This window comes from Cupressus sempervirens, chromosome 7 (assembly GCF_028749045.1).
Source record: "Cupressus sempervirens isolate cs-2001-9-10 chromosome 7, ASM2874904v1, whole genome shotgun sequence".
NCBI classification, from domain to species: Eukaryota; Viridiplantae; Streptophyta; class Pinopsida; order Cupressales; family Cupressaceae; genus Cupressus; species Cupressus sempervirens.
Window position 1 is genome coordinate 463833140 of NC_143124.1, and position 23348 is coordinate 463856487.

Genomic DNA, 23348 nt, shown 5'->3' on the forward strand with positions numbered 1-23348 from the left:
ATCTTGAAACTTGAAACATAGGTTCTCTGATATGCATACTAAATATCCTCAAAGTGGCGAATCATGAAACATAACCAAGTAACAGAAATTCAAATGCAAACATGGCTCGGTGTCGTTGTTTGACACCCAAGCAGGAAATGCATAACTGAGAACCACTCAAAAAGGAACTTTGCTAAATGGCTTGGGATATCAGTTTAACATTATGAAACATATGTGCAAGCTAAACGAAGGGTGTTAGAAACATAAAACACCATTTAGGCCTTATTTCCACATCCGGGTACACAAGCATGAAAAGCATTCATAGGGGCTTACAGTAACTCAAAATTTGGAATAGGCACTCAAAATGGGATGCAATTTTTAGTGCCACCACCTCCTTGAGATTTAATGCATTTAGTAATTTCTTATATTCTATAGGTATATATGTTCTTGCATATTCATCTTCCATCATCTTAGCATCTTGAAACAAAAAAATCCAACTTTGTAGCCTTAACTTCTTAGAATGTTTATCACCTTCAAAAATATTTTCCAAAGATTTTCAAATCAAATGTGAAGTAGGAAGTGATTTTACCTGATTGTACTCAATCTCAAGAAGTGCAGTAAATAATACTTCTCTAGCTCCCATGTTACACATGAAAAGATCTCTTTCTACTTTGAAGCAACTTTACAAATCCTTTTCTTCAATGATTGTCTTTGTTGATTTTGTCAAGATCCAATGTCCTAGACCAATACACAACAAATGTGTCTTCATCTTTTCCTTCCAGCTATCATAGTTTCTTCCATCAAACTTTGGACTATCTTTCATGAACATGTTCACTATGGATCTCCCAAAGTTGTTAAATTTTTTCTTGAAGGAACTGATTCTCTAACACAAATTATTAGAATTAATAGTTGACCAAGATAACTAGGGGGGTTGAATTAGTTATGCAACAATAAAAACATTTATCTTGCTTTGACAAACTTAACCATTCAACTAAAGTAAAAAACAACGATATAAAGATTCACACAGATCGAAGGGAAAACCCTAGTAGGAATGATGCCCACAAGATGACGTACTAATATAAATATTCCTTGCTAGAGGATGGACCCTTTTAGTAGTCTATAACAACATTTAGTAAAATGAGCCCCTATTAGGAGACTTTGTATCCCTGTTAGGAGTTGTGGTATAATGTATGCAAGAAAAGTACACTACCCAAACATGCAATTTCAAATATGAGAAGAGCTCACTGCTCAAGCAAGTAATTTACCAGTATCTTCTTCTTTCTTTTGTCCTTTCCTCTATCCTGTCAATGTGACCAATCATTGTTAGACCTTGTAGACTAGTTCATGAACCTCGATTCCAAATACCAACCCTTGGATCACTCAACAAAGCCTTGGCAATGAAGTTTCCTTCACTTCTAAACTACTCTTCTCAACTTCACATTCCACACTCTTTATTGCTTTCTATACATTAACAATTCACATTCACCATAACAAAACAAATCATGATAAAGAAAAATATCCTTCCTTTATAATGAGTCCATAAAAAAATTCCTTGAGTTAATTGTTAGTCCTTCTCAATTAATTATTATAGGACCACATTAAGAACACGTTACACTTAGCGATAAACCAAATCTTTCACTTGCAACTTGAATAAATTTTTGTACACACATTAATATGAGAAGCAAGTTGAGCCATGTCATCCTCATCATGTCTGCTTCATGGGCTCAACCTTGCCTCAAAATGTCAACTTTTCTAAGAGATATAATAAGTTAACTATAACATACCTCTATTAACTCTATCTCAAAATAAACATCACCAAAGCTTACATAACTTCTTCTAGACTTATCCTTCCTACTTCCAATGTTAACTATATATACCAAATACTCCAAATTATCTCCCATAACTGAAGTGATTATCATGCTCAACTTGTCATCTGTACCAACTTAATCTTTCTATTGTTCTTATGTCAAATACCACAGAAGACATCAAACATAATATGTTGACATCAATGACAAAATCAGTCATGAATGAAAAATATCATCATCAAATAAATCTTCCAACAATGGCCTCTACTCATTTTGTAAAATAGTCTATTACTATTAGTATCCATGAGTAACCAGTGCAAGATTTTTTTAAAATTTCTCTTAAATGATATCCAACCCCCATTTTTGGAAGGGTGCTTGAACTTTGACTAAATTCAATGGCATCTTTTGAGAGAATTTTAGTTTTGCACTCAACCTTTGGCAGACATCACATCTTCTTACTAGTTTGTATGCATCTTTAAATAGGGTTGGCCACTAAAATCATGGTGTGACTGCCTTATGAGTTGTTCTTTTATACATATAATGTCTTCCACACACTCCACTATGCATTTCATTTAGGATTGTGACTGAATGGTCCTTATCAATACATTTGAGTAACACAACTTCAATACTTCTCCACCATAATTACCTACTCACAATCACATAATGGCCTACAACTTTAAATTCCTTCTTTGATTATCACTCAATCCTAATGAAGATTTCATGTATTACGAGTAAAATATTACGTCTTTATACCAATCAAAAGTTTTCATATCACATAATCCATACATGTCCTATAACTATCAATTTGATTTATTTGATTTGCTTCAACATTTGTTTTTTCCATTAACTTGGCAAGTCCTTGACTTCTCACCAAATTATTAATTTGAATGTCTATATTAAATTCCTAGATCCTATCAATCCATCTACATGTTCTTCCTGAAACATGTTGTTGTGAGAAGATGTCTTTTACTGAAACACTTGGAACAAATAAAATTACAATGGCTCCTATTAAATATCATGTAAATACTTTCATAGCTTTGACTAATGCATAAGTCTGCTTCTCATTTATATCAAATTTGAACTCTAGATCTTGCAAAGAATTACTAAAGAATGCTATGGGCTACTCATACCCATCCTCATTTTTCTACAACAATATTGCTATAACAATATAGAATGATGCAAAGGAGAATGTGTGCATGGGCTTGAAATAATTAGGGGCTCTCAAAATAGGAGCATCTTTGATAGCTTGTTTCATCTTATGAAAATCCATGTTTGGTTCTTCATCCCATTTGATCTCTAAGACTTTCATTAGCATTTTAGAGATTGGCCTACTTATCTTAGCAAAATTTGTGACAAATCTTCTCAAAAATTTATTTTCTCAACAAAAGACTAAATTCTCTTCACATTTTTAGATTTCTAACCCTTTCATGATCTATTTTAACTCCTTTCTATTAGAGAAAAAGGTTAAATTAATTTCATTTATTAAATTACCTTTTCTCCCTTCTTAATATTTCACTTTATGCATTTTTTAGCTTTCTCTATTTAATAATTAATTAATAATTATTAAATAGCTTTCACCTTTAGGCTACCCTTTGTAACTTATTAGGTTACCCTTTTCAAGTTTCAATCTCCTTTTATAAGTATTGATCTCTTTGTAATTTAGAATATCTTCTTCATCTGAATATACAATTTGCATGTTTATCAGATGAAACATTTGCCTCTTCTTATATTTTTCTTCTCCATGATAGGTTTTCTACATGTAGGTATTTGTGGGCTTCATGGATTTGATTTGCATATTTTCTCAAATCCTTCATGGTATGAGAGTCAAATCTACTCTAGCTTTTTTAGTATTTGGAGAAAAAGAAAGAACAAGGATTTGGCAGATCAGATCTAGAGTTTTTTGGGTATTTTCTCATAAAATAGTGGGGTTTCAAAGCTGTTTGAGGCCAAAAAAACATCACAAATGGATGTAGAAGGCATCAAAACCCTTTTTTCCATATAAAGTTTGTCCGTTTTGGAGAATGTTGATTCGAAAGGCAAAATGTTTTGCTTAGCAACACTGTACACCCTCTGCAAGCACCTGAAAGCAGATTTTTTTTCAAAAAATTACAAAAAAATTAAAAGGGGCATTTTTCTATCATATAAATTTAGAAAATTACTAGTACTCACTAAGACCACTAGTGGTTGGCAATAATTTTCCTTTGGTAAACCACTGATGGTTCTACTGACTGCAGCAGCTCTTGGTGACTGTCACCACTTAGTGACCACTGCCGGTAGCTAATGGCAGTGCCTCCTACCCACCACCATGGCCACCCAATGAGCTACCTACCCACTACCCATTCGTCACTCCACCAATGATGTGAGGCTTTTTGTTTTAGTTTTTAAATTATTTTTATTATTTCAAAAATAAATTTTTTATGCAATTCCAAAGGCCCTGTTGTCTTTGCATCATAACTTGACTATATAGACATATTTTTTTGATCTAAAAGAAGCCTTAGATAGCTAGTTCTAAGATGGAGACATTGGTGCAAATTTTTTGTAGTTCTGATGTAGTTTGGTTCCCTATTTTGGTAGTGAAGCTTGGATGTTCAATTTTTCACTCTGAAGGGCATATCTTGAGCATCCCATCTCCGTATTTTGAAAATGTTATTATTTTGGAAAGTTGGTTCTATCTAGTTTTTAGAAATGCTATAATTTCTTCTAGTTCTACTTCATGCTCTTTCTATCATGTTTTTTTCTTTTTTGCACTATGGTGGATATCTTGGGTGTTTTAGGTATGGGGATCATTTTCATGGCACAAGATCTCTTCTTTTTTGGGTTGTACTTTTTTTTTTATCAACTCTTTTCCCCTTCTGATCATTTTTGATATCATTTGTATGCATTTTTAATCTAAACACACTGAAATAAAGTGCCACTCCTTGCTTTTTAGGATCATTTTCATCATTATGATTTATTATACTCACACTACATTATAAAGTGCCATGGGGGGATAGTTGTTTTCCTTTGAGTGCCCTCTTCCTTGTCAAGTGAGTGTCCCTTCCTTGATATTAGTCCCATGATGTGTCAATGACACCTAGCTTTATAGGTGTTTGTACCTCTTCCTCACTCTCAATGTTCTTGGCTCTTTTTGTTTTGTAGAAGATTTTTGGCCCACTTTCTTAGTTTTCTATCACCTCACCATTGTCTACATTAGGGGGGGGTGTTCTTCTATTGTTTCTAATGCTTCCTTGGTTTGTTAGATTGAGCTATATATTCAATATTTGATCCTATGTACTAGGTGATTGTATTGGCTAGATACCTATGCATTTTAGTGAGATGGATCATCTACCATATAGAAACTCTTCTTTTCATTCCTACTTTGTTTGTAACCTTCCTTGGTTTGATTGATCAACTCTTTAGGCTTTGGTGTTTTATGCCATTTGTATTTTCAAGTTGAGTTGTTTGCTTCCTAATTCGATGTAGATTATAGTCTTCTCTACTCGGTCAGGTTCTATTTCAAAGGAGGTTCTATAGACTATCAGTTTCTTTTTGATAGATTTTGTGGCTTCTTCATGCTTTTGTGGTTTTCTTCATGATCACTCTTCGTTCCTATTTTTTGGAACATTCCTCTAGTTGGAGGCTTCGGTAGTCCTTCATTAGATATTTTAGCTATCTCTTTTTGGAGTAGAGTTTTTCCCACTAGATTTTCTTTATTTCTCCATTTCAAAGAGATTTTTTTGTAATTGGGTACCTCATCAGGCCTTCTTGCTAGGACACAAGTTTTGTTTCAACATTACATTGTAGTTTCCTTGCTCTTTCTACATTGTTTATAACTACATTGTTGCTCATCCTAAGGGGGGGTGTTAGAGAAAAAGGTTAATTTCATTTCATTTATTAAATTACCTTTTCTTCCTTCTTAAGATTTCACTTCATGTGTTTATATCTTTCTCTATTTAATAATTAATTGGTAATTATTAAATAGATTTTACCTTTAGGTTACCCTTTGCAACTTATTAGGTTACCCTTTATGGGTTTCGATCTTTGTTTACAAAGATTGATCTTTTTGTAATTTAGAATCTCTTCTTCATCTAAATATACAATTTGCATATTTTTTAGATCAAACTCTTGCCTCTTTATAGGCTTCGTGGATTTGATTTTGCATATTTGCTCAAATCCTTTACTTCATTTCCAACAAATTGGCCTAATAATTTTCCTTCTATAAAAACAAAGGCACACTTCCTAGGATTCAAAGAAATTCCATATTTAATAACTTTGATGAAAACCTTTTCAATGTGCATACAGTGGTCATTTTCATCTTTTGAATATTCTATCAAGTCATCCTAATATACTACAAAAAATTTATCAATAGTATTAGCAAAGGCCACATCTATGGTTCTTTGAAAAGTGATGCCAACATTTTTTAGGCGAAAAGACATTCTGCTATAAACATAAGTCCCCCAAGGTGTTGTAAATGTAGTCTTATAGTGCTCTAATTCATTTACAACTACCTAGTTATAGCTAGAGAAACCATCTAGGTCATAGACATCAACTCTAATCTACTAAATCTCTATAACATTACCTCCATATTTTTAAATCCATAATTATCCTTCAACAATGATATATTTAGATTTCTAAAATCAACACACAATGTGATATCACCATTTTTCTTCCTCATCAAAACTAAATTTGACACCCAAGAAGATTGCCTGGTTGGTTTAGTAATTCCTACATCCCTTAGCTTTATTAACTCTTCTTGTATTTTTGGTGCCAAAGTTGGGTTAATAGGTCTCCTTTTTTGTTTTAAAGGCTTAGCCCCTTCCTTTAATGGGACTTCATGTTGAAACAGATCTCCCCTATAAGCCTTCAAATCATCATAGGACCAAGAAAACACGTCTATACTTTCTCAATAACTCAATCAAAGTTTGTCTTATTTTGGAAGATAATTTCTTCCCTATAAACCTTCTTGGGTGCTTCTATGGTTCCAAGATTTATCTCCTCTATGTCCTTTGCATCATTCTCTTTTCCATTTGTCTTGAATCTGTCATGATTATAAAAAATTGTCTCTAACACAACTAAGCCTTTGTAATTTTAAAAAAAAACTAGACAACTTCTTTACCAAAAACATTATCCTTACCATCTACAATTTCTACAAGTATTGCACAATCAATTTTTTGCCCCCAAAATTGGTCTTTATAGTTTAGAAATCTTATTATATCTATGTCTTCTTCAAGGACTTGCCAATTTTGGATATTGTCAAGGACTAAAGGTTTGGTTTTTACCTCTACTTTTGATTGACCAAGAAAGGTCACATCATCAGGCTTGATAGTAATATTTTCCAATAGATCTACCATTTTGTTATTGTTTCTATCCTTCCATGTGATTGAAAAGGAATAAAAAATATCTATCATGTCCCAACCAACATTTATATATTTATTTAGCCTTTTGTTTTTTGAAACATACACTTCCCTTAGTTGGGAAACAATTAATTCTAAATCTTATATAGGATGCAGACACCTTATACCATACTTATGATCTATCCTCAGTCCTAACAATAAGGCCTCATCTTCTTCTATATTATTCATAAATGAAAAGTTCAAAGTAAATGAGAACTTATAATTATGGCCATTAGGAGAAATCAAAAGAATACCTAGTCCTAATCCTTCTTTGCAGTAGGCTCCATCAAAATACATCACCCATAATTCACCCTATTCTGATTCTGATTCAACTTCCTTTGCAATGGGTGGTTGATGTTTTTTTTATTCAATACTAACTCTTTAGCTCTAAAATAATTTACATCAATATCTACAAAATATGTCATATCATTTTCAACCTCTTGTTCAATCATGTGACACTCTTAGGCTCTCTATGTATTTTCACCAACTTGTCATCAATTTGGAAAGTGACATATGATAGATCATATTATAGACTTCCCCCATTTTTGTACTCCACTTTCTAGAGAATAACATGCCATATTGGGGTGGGATATCTGCAACTAGCACATTCATGTTTTGTTCCTTTTTAGGATAAGAAAGTAATTTATAGGGCATTGCATTTAATGTCCTTATGATAGTGACTTCCCTCTTGTCCATGGCACAAAACTTACCCTAAGGGGTATCCACTTTCAGTCCCAATTCCTTCATTACCTCAAAAGGAATATTAATATATTAGATGCTCAGAGTCCATCATACAATTTTAAAATTCTTTCCATTGATAATAATGCTCAAGAAGAAAGGATCCACACTTCCTAAACAATGATTCAAAAAATCATCTAAATGCATAGGTGGAATTTGGGACACAACCTTAGTTTCTAATTTCTTCTTAGGTTCATTAGGGATTTGGTTAGTATTACAATCATGACTAACCTTGGTCCCTTGGCCCATGCTTTGGATTTTATTTTATGCTTAGGGATTCTTAACAACTCTGACTAAGGAACTTTTACTATGATTTGTGACCATAATGACAACATATAAATAGAAGGAACAATATAACTATCAATAGACATACATTTTATATCCTTTTTCTTGTTAGATGAACTTGGAGTGTTCTAATTTATCTATTTCTCACTCATAGTATTGATCACTGCTAATCCCTTTTCCTTCTTACTATTGGCATTCTAAACTTTAAAACCTTTTTCAATATATCCTTTCTTCGCTTCCCACTTTTTATTATTAGTTTAAACCTTGATATTACTTTTATCCTTTTGCTCACTGATATTTATTTTCTTTGGATTAGTCTTCATGATAAAGACACTAGACACCTTGTTTTCTATAGTGTTTTGTAATGTACCTCTAGTCTAAACCATGCTTGTAGTGATCTAATTAATTTCTTCTTTGGTAGGCATCCTCAAGATCACTTCATTTTTTGACAAAAACACATTACAAGTTGTATCATTCTCATCATCCTAATCTGAGAATATTTCAAATGTGTAGTATTATTAAATTGCCTTCTATCATAGACATCACTATCATTATCTTCACATTCAAAATCATCATCATAGTATGACTGAACCATATTACACCCAACATCTTCAACACCTTCCTCATGACTAGGTTTCTCTTCATCTCCATCTTGATCAACAACAAATGACAATGGAACAACACAATACTCTGGTGCATGAGGTAATTGATAGATCATACACCACTATAGCTCATCAACCATGTTGATAGATGTTTTCTATAGAGGATCAAGTGTAATTTTTTAATTATCATATGTATGAGGAGGAACAACAAGCTTTCCAACCTTCCATTGGGTTGTATAAGGGAAATTTTACATTCTATTTTACCTATTAAAATTCTTGGATTGTGGTTTATATCCAATACTTTCTTTATATGCATTTCCCATCTGACAATTCATATTCTTTAGTATGGATAACATCTGGTCTACCTTATAATCCTCAGGCTTTTTGCTTGGAGTAGGTTTCTCACCTTCCTTTTCATTAGCATGAGGACTAAAAAGCTTTGGGTCATCTCTTTTCCCAAGATTTCAAGATGCTTTTCTATTACTCTCTATATTGAAAACCATCTTATAAACATCCCTCAAGGTCCTAAGATCCTTATCTCTAAATATATATGCCATCTTGTTATCAAAGGCATTAAAGTCAAAGTTATTTTCATTTGGGCTCTTTTTTATGTTGTTGAATTCATTCAACATAAAATTAGTGTTGGTGTTGTCACCAAATTACTCTTTAAAAAACTTCTCCAAATCATTCCATGAGCCAACACTGACATCAAGAAGTTTCCTAAACTAGTCCCTAGCATCCTCTATGAGAGAATGAACAAATAGTTTCAATACTACATCTTCATGCTCTTCACTAGTCACTATTACATTGTTGCCTAAAAATTTTATGACCTTATCTCTCTGATCATTTGAAATAGGATGGGGAAAGACAAGAATGCATAAAAATTACATGTTGTGATATTTTTCCATATAGATGGGTCTTCTCTTGAAACGAACAACATTTGATGTGATTAGTTTAACTCCTTTCCTTTATATAGGGATTTGAGGTTGTTGAACTTGTTGAGTACCAAGTATTTGACTACTTGTAGTAGAATATTTGGAAGGGGCTAACTAAGATATGCTTAGGCTATTCACTACTAGTCCATAGGTAGGGACAGAGGGCATGGCTTATGAAGCTAAAAAATTTCAAGAAGCTAATGCATAATTGGATTTGATAAACTATATTTTTCTACTAGTCTCAACTGCCTGGGCCTCATTTTTAACTTTCTCAAGCTTTTGGCCAACTCTTCTCTTTCCTTCTTGGCTTTCTCATTTATGTGTATCCCTACAACTTTTTGCTTCCCCTTTTTAGGATTCTTTTTAGTTAGATCTATTGCTTCAGGCTCAATAAGATTATAAGGTTGGACTTGGGAGATGAAAGGTCCTATTTAGGAGGTACTCTAGTTCTTGGAATTTAGATCTTAAATCTTCAACATCCCCAAATACATCTGAATGTAATTTAGAGGACCTCTTATCCAACTTCTTGTTTTTCTCCTTCAAAGCAACCATTCTTCTAATAATTTTCCTCTCTCAATAAGAGTATTCATATTAATGTGTTCCTTCTCCTTCTCCAAATGTATTCATTTGACTCCTTCTTCAAAAATCATTTTTCTAAAGACTTCCACTTTAGTAAGAAAGTCATCATGATCTGTGGTTATTTTTTCTAATTATATAAGATCACTGAGATCAAAAAGGTTTCTTTCAATGAAAGGAACATGATGAGGGTGGGATCTACTTAACTGAACACTTCTAGGTCTAGGATGTTAATTTATTCCTTCTAAATCACTAGATCAAGAAGTATCCCCCATGGATGAAACAATATTATCTTGATAGGGATGTTCTTCATGAAAAGGTGTAACAAAGAGATTTCTTAAAAGCCTAGTACTCTCAAATTTTGGGCTATGGGATAAGACTTCCTTCTCAACTATAGGTTGGAACTAAAAGCTATCCTTGTGTTTCCATGCATGACTATTTTCTCCTTTCTTCTTAGGCCAATTATTCTTACCACCTTTTGATAACTCTATATACAAAAGAATATTTTGGTTTTCTCTTACATATGTTCTTCCTTTTATTAGCCATGCTTCGCTTTAATGTGAGCACCAGTGAATAAAACCTAAGATTGAGTCACCACCCACTAGGGAATTTTTTTTAATTTTTAATAATGTCTAAAAGTCAAGAAAATTTACAAGAATACTTTTTCTAAAAACAAATTTGATAGAGGAAACCAACCTAGATAAATTTAATATTGTATACTTCAAGACATGCAAACTCTATATGGAAAATAAGGCACTATGCAAGCCCAATCTATGTCAAACAAATCTTGTGGTATTGGAAAATTTATAGATTCTCAAGATTTTTTTCTTAAAAGAAACCAATACCAAAACATTGGCACAAAAAAATTAAAATCATATGACTCCAGGTGTAAATCTTACATCAAACTGCCCAGTAGAATCATTATTTCATTGGTGTTTTAAAACTAGCAAGTCATAGAAACCCAATACCAAGATGTAAAAGATTTTGAACATGCCTAAAGACTAGCTAAATCCCATATTCAATAGGAATAATCTTAGTTTTGGACCAACTTCAATAGAGCACTCTTTACACTTTAGGCTTTGTAGGGCCAAGGTGAGTGCTCTTTAGGGATTTGGAAAGGATTTTCTTCTATCATATTCTTCAAATATTTACTCACTAATATTTCATCTTCTCATATCTATCCCTGATAGCAAAAAATGGTTAACATTCTTCTAATATTTGCAGTTAACTTCTTGATTATAGTAGCTAGCTATAACTCAAAGGAAAACTATTACAAATAAGTAATGACCAACAATTTAGTTCTTCACTACAAAAATGGAAAATTGATTTTGAATAATATATGTATTGTGCAACCATATAAATCCATCAATTTTCATATGAATTGATAACCAATTCCTTATTCATTGGTACAAAGACTCAAACCACTAGCCCTAGACCTATTTATTTGACTTGCAATTAAATTTATCAATAGTTAACCTTGAATTCCATTCTTATGATATCCCTTCCATATACTTGGAAACCCTATCAATTCATGAAAGCATTTACTCAATTCCTTGAATTAAAATCTCTCAATGCAAAGATATATGACCCATCCAAGATGTATTAAAGTGAAAGAACTTTCTTTATTTTAATCCCAAAATTATAGACATATGAAAGTGGAGACAATAATCAGAGACACTGATATGCAAAACTTTACTTTGTTTTAATTTTCCTTGAAAATAATACATCACTAGTATTGAGCTTAAAATATAACTCAAGATATGAAAAAACATATCATTAAAGATTCATTTTATTCTTTGATTTCCAAAATTGAATACATCATACAATTGTCATAAAAATTAGACTAACTATAAATAGCATCAGCACTAAAATTCTACAAAACTCAAACCCTCACTTGACATCTTGGAAATCCTTTAATAGAAAGATTGCAACAAGATTCAAATGGTAGGACACATGTCAAAAATATATTGTAAAGAAAATATTACAATATTTCTATACTATTACATTACAAACATTCTTTGTACTTGATCAAAATTTGGGATGTAGTTAAAAAACTGGTTGGTGGAATTTTATATAGGTGTCTTCAACATTTTTATGTTTTTTCTCTAAGTTCCTACCACCTAGTCACTTTCCCCAAATGTTAAAGCTTTAGTATCTTCTATGACCTCCCAAATTGGTTTATCCATATCCTCATCAAGCCAAGTGGCATCCCTAACTACCTTTAATTCTTCAAGATACTTGTTCCATTTAACATTTGTTATTGCCTTAACCTTTGTAGTTATCTTTGACATTTCTACTCATAACTTATATATCATGTAAATAAAATCACAAGTTTTTCAATGCTTAACAATGCAAAGACTACAAAAATTCTAGGTTGTGTTGAACTAGCCAAGAGAACTCTTGCTAAGTGGGATGGTAGAGGGATGAAATTGAATAGAATTACAAATTTTGAGTTAAAGTTCAATATCCATGTGATTACACACAATATATATAGCACAAGCCTTCTAAACAAGTTTTTGTGTGAAGCTATTGACCTAGCATACAAGGTTATGAAGAACAACATGTCTTTCAACCTTGCCAATTTGTTGTTGAACCAATTCAGCAAAAATATCAAGATAATCCAAGTTTCAAAGAAAAATCCATGTAAGTTCATATCTCTATTGACTTGTCTATTATTTTAAGTGAATTTTGTTTTTCCCTTCCAAAGGTAATGTGGTGTGGAAGAAGGATAGACTAGTTTTGTATAAGAATAAGGAATTCATAACATAAATGGGTGAAAATTTTGAAAGTATTATAGATGCCTACTTTGAGTCATTTAAGGAGAAAATGGAAAGGAGGTATACAATCCACAAGAAACTAGTGGAAGATTATTAAAAAGACATTTTTTTTTATTGATTGTGATAATGTTCATATCCATGTAGTAGGGCCAAGAGTGGAATAGGTTAAGCCTCTAGCATATGAAGTAAAACATAAATCACACAAGGGATATAATTGAAGCCCTTATTAATGAGCCAATAGACCCCAAGCATCATATTTTGGCACCTATGAGGAAGCCAAGGTCAATATTTCATTGGAAATCAAGCTCACTCAAGCCATGGTGAGAGAAAGAAAGAAGGTGAAGAAACTATGTAAGGACATTAAATCATCTAGTTCCCCTCTTTTTCCAACTAAAGGTGAAGGAGATGACCTTGAAGAAGAGAAAGGTGATGTTAAGGAAGAGGAACTTGAAGAGGAGGAGCCTCCCAAGAAGAAAGGGAAGGTTATCATCACTAAACCTGTAAAATCCTCCCTTGTTGTATTTACTAGGAGGATTTCCATATCAAGAAAGAAATTGAAATTGGGTGATGAAGATGAAGATGAAGATGAAGATGAGAAGATTGTATTTTAGAAGACTACCCCTATCTTGGAAAAAACACTGCAAAGACTTCAAGAAAGATGAGGTATGAAATAATTTAAGTTTCTAAAATATGACACTAAGACCATAGAGGAGAAGAAACAAACAGAGGATGCCCTAGTGGTAAAATTGGGAAAATGGAAATACACTCCTGATGAACTGACCAAGCAAGTTCCTATTGGAGGTAGTTACATATCTATGGGAGAATGCATTAAATGTCACAAATAACATTAAAGAACATGGAAGGAGATGATGTTGAAGATGAAGAGGTTCAAGAAGCTACACAAAGAGATTCTTTTAAAATATAGAGTATTGAAAACTTAGATGTAGAAAAAATAGTAGTAGAGTTAATGACATGTTTTCCTAACTCTCCAAGAAAAGCCTTACTATTGTCTAGCTTAGAGTAGGTTGCTATTGAGTTATTTGAGATAAATATTTTCTTACCAGGCACTCAAATAATTCTTGTAGATACTTTACCAAGTGTAGTGGTTATCACTTCATCTACCAATCAACATGGTCTAGAATTTATAGTAGTAGAATAAATCGAGAAACAACAAGGTATTTCAAGAATTCCTATTGTTGGTACTATTTCTTCTAAAATTTATATTGTTTCTACTATTTCTACTATTATCTCATTACCAAGTGTATCTACAATAATTGAAATGACTATTGAGGTTAAGCTTTAATCGAGCACAAAAGTGTTAAGCAAAGGAAAGGAAATCGTTCCTTCCCCTATTCAAAAAAAAATGGTAAAGATGTAGAAGCCTCTAAGGAATAAATTGATCAGGATGAGGACATTGTTATTCCAAATTGAGATTCCTCTATCTCACACCTAAATATGGATATCTTAGTGAACAATGGAAGAAGAGGGAAAAATAGAAAAGCTTAGAGAGGAAAGGGAAAATAATAACCAAGTGCTTGAAGATATCAAAGGGATATTCATTGATGCACTTAACATTGTATTTTATGAAAAGAAGCTAGTTTTGGATCAATTTTTTGACATTGTTAACAAGTATAATGAGGATATGAACAGGAAGAAAAAATTCTTCAGAGGGTAGAAAGAAAATTTGAGTACAAATATTTGGAGAAGGTGGCTCAGAAGATAGCCATTTGATCAAGTGGAATTATCCACTTTTCTTGCAAAATTTTGAAATTTCTATAAATAATATTGTTTCTTTTTTTGTAAAGTTAAGTGACATATAAAATTTCAGTAATGAAATTAAGGATAAGTTATCTAAGATAGATTCTCATAGGAATGCAAGTGCACATAAATTTTCACTTCATTCTAGCTATAGTTCTACACATTTTGTTAAAATAAGATATTTGATAGATCTCTAGGCTGAATTATTGAGGGAAGAAGCTAGGATAAGGGCTACACTAGCAGAGATATAGGTCATGATACTTCCTAACATGGATGCAATGCATAAACATATTGCACATGCAAAAACATTGATCTGTGAAAAAAAATCTCTATAGTTGATCACATGATGGAGCTAGTAGCTGAAGTGTAGATTGCCTTGAATGCAATAAAAGTTCTACAAGAGAATTGGGACAAGACAATGTTCATACTTTTGAAGGCACACAATGATTTCCTTTCACATTTTGGTGTTATGTTTTAATTTTTCATATTTGGCATTTTTGTCAAAAAGGGAGAGTTGTGTTATCATACACTAGATATATTTATACAAGGGAAATAAGGAATGACATACATATACAATATGAATGATGTATATACATACCAAAAAATATGTTTACAAAATTTTTTTTGGAAAAAAAAGAGCAAGAGGTTACCAAGCTATAGCAACAAACATAGGTCAACACTAAGATGAAGACCCAAATTGTTGGTAGGGGGAGTTTTGACTTGTATTTTGAGTATTTATATTTCTGGTATGATAGGTATTTTTATCACTATTGACAAAAGGGGAGATTGTTGACCTTATGGTTAAATAATTTTTCTATTAGTGACTTAACACTTAGTTGATTGGTTGAAATGCTATCAAGCTCTACAATTTCTACTAAGCTTATCATACTACTAGTAGTGTGGAGTAAGTGTTTCGATTGGATCAATCATATTATAGTTCATGCAAAGCTTCATAGTTTCTACTAAGCATCTGAGATAGAATATAGTATTTTATGAGGTTTACAATGTCTACCAAGATTCTAAATCAAAGTGTAGTATTAACTGAGCATATCAGTGTCTATCGAGCTCATAGTGTTAACCAAGTGAATGAAGATATTGTCGACCAAGTCATGTAGTGCCAACCTAGTTATTGAATATCTACCAAATTCTTTAGCATTCACCAAGACATCCAGCATTAACCAAGTTTATGATACTTCATGTGATTAGTATGGATTGAGATTCAACATCGAGTGCCAGAGTGTATCAATTTTTGATAGTGTTTTCCAAGTGTTAGAGTATGACAAGAGTTGTCTTTAGAACTTGAATTCTAGAAGATAGCATACTAGTAAAGATTTCTAAAGTTTGATTTTGTAGCTAACTCCAAAAGGAGATCAAGTGGATTGGTATTTATGTAATGCATTATATCATATCCAAATGAGTATTTGAGCAAGTAGAAGAAGAATGAGTGTGAATTAAGGAAGGCTACAAGAAGTATAACGAAAGGAAGAGACTTATCTATCATAGAAAGGTGATCATTTTTATTCAAAAGAATCTCATTCAACAAACCAAGTTACTAATTAGAGATCATCCACTAAGTCATCTTGATAGCTACATCAGTTAAATCCTCTAACAAGGTGGACTTAACAGTCTTATTCCAAATCTCCTTACATAGTGCATACTTTATTATATGTTACAAATCCTTTCACAAGGTGGACCTAACAATATTTATTACACCTAATAGGGAAGATGACTAAAAGTGATCAATTATAAGCTTTAATAGGCTAACTTTATATTGCAATCATAAATCTTGTGGGTATCATCCCCTCCCTAGTTTTACTCTTTATTTGGAAGGTTGCTAGGTTACCAAATATTGTGTCAAGTGTGGTGAATGTTTTATTGCTTTCATTCTTTCATGCGTGAAAATAGATTAGATTATGTAGTGATGGTTTAATTGGTGAATTAAAGTAAAATTTTATTGGTGCATCAGTTAAATCCTCTAACCATGTGGACTTAACAATCTTATTCCAAATCTCCTAATATAGTGCATACTTCATTATATGTTGCAAATCCTTTCACAAGGTGGACCTAACAATCCTTATTACTCCTAATAGGGAAGATCACTATAAGTGATCAATTATATGCTTTAATAGGCTAACTTTATATTGCAATAATAAATCTTGTGGGTATCATCCCCTCCCAAGTTCTACTTTCTATTTGGAAGGTTTTTGGGCTACCAAATATTGAATCAAGTGTGGTGAATGTTTTATAGCTTTCATTCTTTCATGCATGAAACTAGATTATATTATATGGTGATGGTTTAATTGGTTAATTAAAGTAAAAGTTTATTGGTTCCTGATTTCCCCCCTCCCCTCCCCTCTCAGTCACCTAATTTATACTACATTTCCAACAACTATATCACTTGATACTTATATACTTGGAATTTAACTTAGTCACTAATGAATTTCTTAGTCCATGAATGAGATTGTTCCATATATAAAATTAGTATGGTACCATACTTTACTTAGTTTCTATCAAATTTCTTGATACATACTATCTTATGTACATGACTTGGCCTATGTAGAGTATCTTGGTCATAATGATGACTGTCTGACTTTTCCTTGTAAAAGACTAAATGATTGCCACTAATAGACAATAGTGGTTAGAGATTCCATCAATTTTCCCATTTAATATTAGTGGAAAAAACACTTTTTCATATTTACACTTTTTTCATATTAGTACAAAAAATTGAGCTCTCCCCCTAAGTCTTATGACTTGTGAAAATAAATACAAAAATTCATTTCAACCTTTATTAAATACCTATACATGATACTCCTTCTGTATACATTTCTCCCTTATATACATTTCCCCCTTTTTTCAAAACACTTGATGTCACTGCTACTAGGGTTGAAAGATTTGAAGAAGTCCATATGTTTCAATGAATTCATTGTGAACTCTAGAAATCATGGCTAGTGCATGATTCCATGTGGTTCTTTCTCCCTCCAAAATTTGATTCAATAATTGTAGTCTTGTACCTAAATCTATTAGACTCTCAACCACTAATAATTTATGATATTTTGTAATAAGATCATGGGTTATTTTTAGTTCTCTCTAAATGCCCTCCAAATGAGGTATCAAGATTTCCTAAATTGAGATCAGTTTAGATCGCTTGGTGCTACCAACTTCCTAATGCACAACCATTTTTCCTTGAGCATTTTGTAGGATATTTTGATGATCTATGCTTGATCCTCCTGACTCTAATATTATACTGCTAGATGCTTTTATCTCAAGTCTAATCTACCTATGCCTAAATAGTATTTGTAAATCTTGGCACGTCTAACAAAATTTTGTACACTAGTTGTATCCTCTGTATAAGATTCATCATTATCTATGCTTTATCATGTAATAGCACTTTTTCTCATCTATAGTTATGAATATTTTTTTTGTAACCTTGGTCTAAACTCTTCTTTATATCCAATCCATTAACATGTCATTGGATTCTTAAAAAATTGCACTAACTTGATCAATTATATGTACAAGTTGATCAATGATTGGTTTCTCTTTATCTGCATTATGTATGTCAAGAGAATCAACAAAAATATGTTTGACATCTTGTAATGTTTATTTCTATTTGAGCTCTCTTCATTGCTCTTCTTGTCTCTTTTTATTCTTCAAAAATTATTGTCGAAAGAATTTTTGGTGAAAGGTGAGATTTGCCAAATCAAATTCTAGCATCTGAATATTTTCATCAAGACTAACTTCACTATCTAGTGAAATGTCATTTATTTATTTTATTTTCCTTTTCAATGAAGCAATGTTGCTACTCTGCACTACCTGAGGAGTATGTGAGGGGGTGTCACCACTTAGTGTTGCTTGTGCATCTATGCTCAAGACAAAAATAGTACCACTTGGTTCATCCTTATTTATTTTCCTCAATTTGTAGTCTTAAAATAGTATTATCATTATCATCAACATCCTTTTCTTCTTCATTGGTAAGTCTTGATTGATCAACTTTTGGAGTATTAGTGGTTTTAGTATGTTTAGGATGTTAGAAAAAATAGTCCACCAAGATAACTGAGAGGGCCCAAGTTATCCAACAATTAAAACATTTATCTTCTTTAACCAAACTTAACCATTCACCCAAAGTAAACATCAACCATAATAAAGTGCACATAAATAATAACACCAGATATGTTGACTAGGGAAACCCTTGGTTAGAGGGAAAACCCCAGTGAGAATGATGCCTACAAGATGAAGTACTGATATAAATATTCCTTGTTAGAGGATGGACCCTATTAGAAGTCTATAACAACATTTAGTACAATGAGTCCATGTTAGGAGACTTTGAAACCCTATTAGGAGATCCCAACCCTATTAGGAGTTGTCCCAACCCTGTTAGGAGTTGTGGTGTAATGTATGCAAGAGGAGCCCACTGCCCAAACATGCAAATTTAACCACAAGAAGAGCTCACTACTCAAACAAGTAATTTAATATTATTCTCCCTCATTCCTGTGTTATTTCCTCTATCTTGTCAACCAAACCAATCACTATTAAACATTGTAGACTAGGTGATGAACTTCAGATCCGAAAAGAACCTTAAATTACTCAAAAAAACCTTGAGAATGAAGTTTTCTTCACTTATGCATTGCTTTGCTCAACTTTACATTCCACACTCTTTGCTTCTTATCAAACATTCACATTTCATTTCTTTGATAGCATGATAAAGGAAAATATCCTTCCTTTATACCAAGTCCATAAAAAAATCCCTAAGTTGACTATTAGTCCTTCTCAATTAATTATTATAGGACCACATTAAGAACATGTTTCACTTAGAGATAACACAAATATTCTACCTTGCAACTTGAATATTTTTTGTATATGAAATATTATGATGAGCGAGCTTAGCCATGTCATTAGAAACATGTCTTCTCTAAGTCTTCAACCTCAATCCTCAAGGTATCAACTCTAGTAAGAGATATAACAAGTTTACCAGAACATGGTTCTATAAACTCTATCTTAGGATAGATATCACAAAAAATTACATAACTTCTTCTAGACTTGTCTTTTCTTCTTCCAATGTTAATTGCATATGCCAGATACTTAGAAGTATCTCCTATAACCTCAGGTGGTTATAATACTCAACTAGCCATCCATACCAAGTTGATATTTTTGTTGCTCTTTTGTCAGATGCCATAGAAAACTTGCTATGTTGATATCAGTGAAAAACTCAATCATGAATGTAACATATCATCAAAGTAGTACTTCTGCATAGGAATATCATTAACATTCATGCTTCCAACAATCTTCCAACAATTTTCCTAATCTTCTAACAATCTCCCCCTTTGGAATTGATGGTAACATAGATAAAAGACATCTAGTTCCAAGAATACCAATAAAATATTGTTCATCCTCTTCATCAATCATATTTCCCGATTGATATACCTCAATGTGCTATATACCAAACTATCATTCCACATACTTTGCTTATGTCGAACATCTTCCTTTAGGAATCTATTTTTCATGCCAAACTTCTCCCTCATTGACATCAATGTCAAAGGTTTATGCAACCAATATATTTTCATCAAATGCTACAACAATTGATACTTACTCAGTACTAGTGTCAAAAGACACTATTAAAAACAACAACATCAATAAGAGCCCTAGATGACTTTGTCCATCATAGATACTCCCTCATATAGGAAGCATTAGCATTCAGTGTAGACAAATAATGGTGCTTTATTACCCTAGACTAATGCACTCTTGCATCTTCTACTCTGATTTAGGAAGGGGCATAACCCTAAGCATACCTTGAAAATTCTCAAAAGTCCCTTTGGGAAGAGGCTTAGTGAATATATCTGCAATCTTTTCTTTAGTGCTCATTGTAGACACCTAAGTCTAATTACATCACTAGGTAATAATATTTAGTTATGTCCTAAGAAATTATTGATTAAATAATTACTATTTAATTAATTAATCATCATCCCCTAGTTAACTAATTTATTTAATTAACTATAGTCTAATTGATAAAATCAAATGATAACCCAAAATCAATTTATCAATTAAATCCCTATTCTTCTATTAAATTAAATAAATTCTGAAATCTATTTAATTTAATCCCATATCCCTATTTTATTAAACAAATCATTTAATAAAATATCAAAAATCCTAAAAGCATTTGTAAGCCCTATCCTAACGCCTAATCCAACCCATTCACCCATGCTAACCTCACTTATCCTCCTAACTAACTCATCCAATCAAAGCTAAATCACTTACCCCTATCCCCATTTGTAAGCTAATCCTAATCCCCTTCCTAAACATGTGCACAACCTTAAGAAAGGGTTAAGACTTGCTAACCCAAGCTAAAGTCAAAATATCTCCTCCCCTCACCCTTCAACATTTATGGCTCTTACATCCCCCTATATGATTCTTACATGCCTCTTACAAACTCAACCTCCCTCTTTACTCCCTTGAATAGACCTTATCCTATCCTCTCACACTCATCCTCGTTGTGACAAGTGTCACTTTCCTTTTGGCCCTAAACAACCACAATCTATGTGCTCCCTTTTGAGTGCATCTTGACCCTCCCTCACTACTTTTCCATATTTGCATCTTGACCATCCATCTCTCTACCCCTTGGCCTATAAATGCAACCCTCTCCCTTCACAAAGATCATCCACCTTTTTGTGAAATAGTATAATGCTGTTTTGAGAGCTTGAAGACCACCAAAATACCATTATAATGCTGAAATCCCTCAATACCTCCATTATTGAAACCATCCTCCATGCACACCATTCATCCACTTGAAGCTTGAGCACAATCATGAGCACGCATTTCTACTTATCAGGGACAAATCCACTTCATCATGGATTATACCATAAGGAGCCTACCATTCTTGGTTTGCTTCCTTTTGAGGTGATAACCATTGAATCCTATCTTAAGTATTATCTTTGTTTAGTTGTGTGAATGCTCTTCTTAGATTAGTATCCAATTTACACTACTAGATATTAGGTGATACACTCACATACTCCAATTTGATTTCTTTTTCTATAACTCTTTCTCTCAACATATGATACTTAATAGAAATGTGCTTAGTCCTTGAATGCAATAATGAATTCTTAGACATATTTACCATGCTTGTTTTGTCACAATGTATAACAATAGGTTCACTTATTTCTATCCTTATATCCTATAGCATCTGCTTCATCGCAATGACTTGATTGCAATTAGTTGCTACTACAACATACTATGTTGCTACCATAAGTTGAGATGTACAATCCTGCTTCTTTCTTAACCAAGAAACCAACCTTCGTCTGAGAAAGAAAGCTCCTCCTCTGGTGCTCTTTCTGTCATTCATACTACCTGCCCAATCTACATTAGTGTAAGAACTTAGAGTAAAACATTAGATCTATCATACCATAATCCAAGCTCAAATGTTCCCTTTAGATATCTAAATATCCTTTTCACTGTTGTATAATGTGCTTCTCTAGGATCATCCTAGAATCTTTTAGCAATGCTACATTTTCTATTTCCAACCTTGGGTGAGTTAGATATTATAATCCCCTAATCATAGATCTATACTTCTTCTTCTTAATAGTAAGTGTCTAATCCTTCATAGATAACTTGTGTTCAGTTACCATAGGTGTTCCAATGGATTTACATGTTTCCAAACCAAACCATTTAAGTAAATCCTTCAATTAATTAGTTTCAGAAATAAATATTTCTTCTTTATTCTATAGAATCTACAATCCTAGGAAATATTTCATCACTCCTATCATACTCATATCAAATTCTTTCTTCATTTCTTCTACAAACTTCTTACTTTCTCTGTCATTTCCTTTGAATATAATGTCATCAACAAATATTACCAAAAACATCAAACCATCATCAATTTCTTTTCAATACAAATTACTATCTTCCATAGTGTCAAATGCTTGTCCAACCTTGCATTCCAGGTTCTGGGTGCTTGCTTTAATCCATATAATCTTATCACTTCTATTCTAGCCACTAGTGCATAATTCTCCTCATAATCTATTCCTTCTTACTATGAGTAACCTTTACATACCAATCTTTCTTTATTTCTTACAACTTCTTCCTACTCATTCATCTTGTTCTTGAATACCCATTTAGTTCCTATCACATTCTTGTTTGCTGGTTTGGGGACCAATTCCCATGTCTCATTTTTTATTATCTGATCAAATTCCTCTTTCATAGCTTGCTTCCAATAGTAATATTTACATGCTCCATCTGCATTCTTTAGCTCAACTTGAGATATCAAGCATAGTTCTTCATTTACTCTACTTCTTGTCATGATACCTTTGTCCTTACTTCCAATGATCTGTACGAATGGGTGATTCTTTCTCATATTCTTTCCTAAAGTAGGAGTTGTTATCTCAACTCTTAGCTCTACTAAAGGTTTTGAGCTTTGGTCCTATGTTGGCTCTTCTTCATTCTACAAATTATTCTTAGTCTCAAGAAATATCTCATTGCTCCTACACTTAGTAACAACATCATCATCTAAATTGTTATCAACTATTCACTCTTATAT